Source organism: Myotis davidii, unplaced genomic scaffold (genome assembly GCF_000327345.1).
Source record: "Myotis davidii unplaced genomic scaffold, ASM32734v1 scaffold64, whole genome shotgun sequence".
In the NCBI taxonomy this organism is placed as follows: domain Eukaryota; kingdom Metazoa; phylum Chordata; class Mammalia; order Chiroptera; family Vespertilionidae; genus Myotis; species Myotis davidii.
The window spans coordinates 490,734-490,993 of record NW_006296226.1 but is presented as its reverse complement, the minus strand read 5'-3'; positions in this window follow the sequence as shown (position 1 = coordinate 490,993).

Sequence of the window (260 nt, the reverse complement as noted above, 5' to 3'; positions counted from 1 at the left end):
GGCGCACCAAAAGAAAAAAAAAAAAAGCCTACTTAAATAACTTTACACCCTCCAGCCCCGCGTTGTTTGCACTTTCTGGCCGATCATCTAAGGCTCGGAAAGTAACAATCAGCGCTCCTAATGATAAGGTGTGGTGTTGAAGACAAGAGAGCCAAAAAGGAAGCTTTCACACCTTGATTTTTTTATGTGGTGTAATTTTTCCCAAATCATTCTGACCTATCCCTTTCTCAAAGGAGTGGGTCCCCACCTCCAACCAGGTG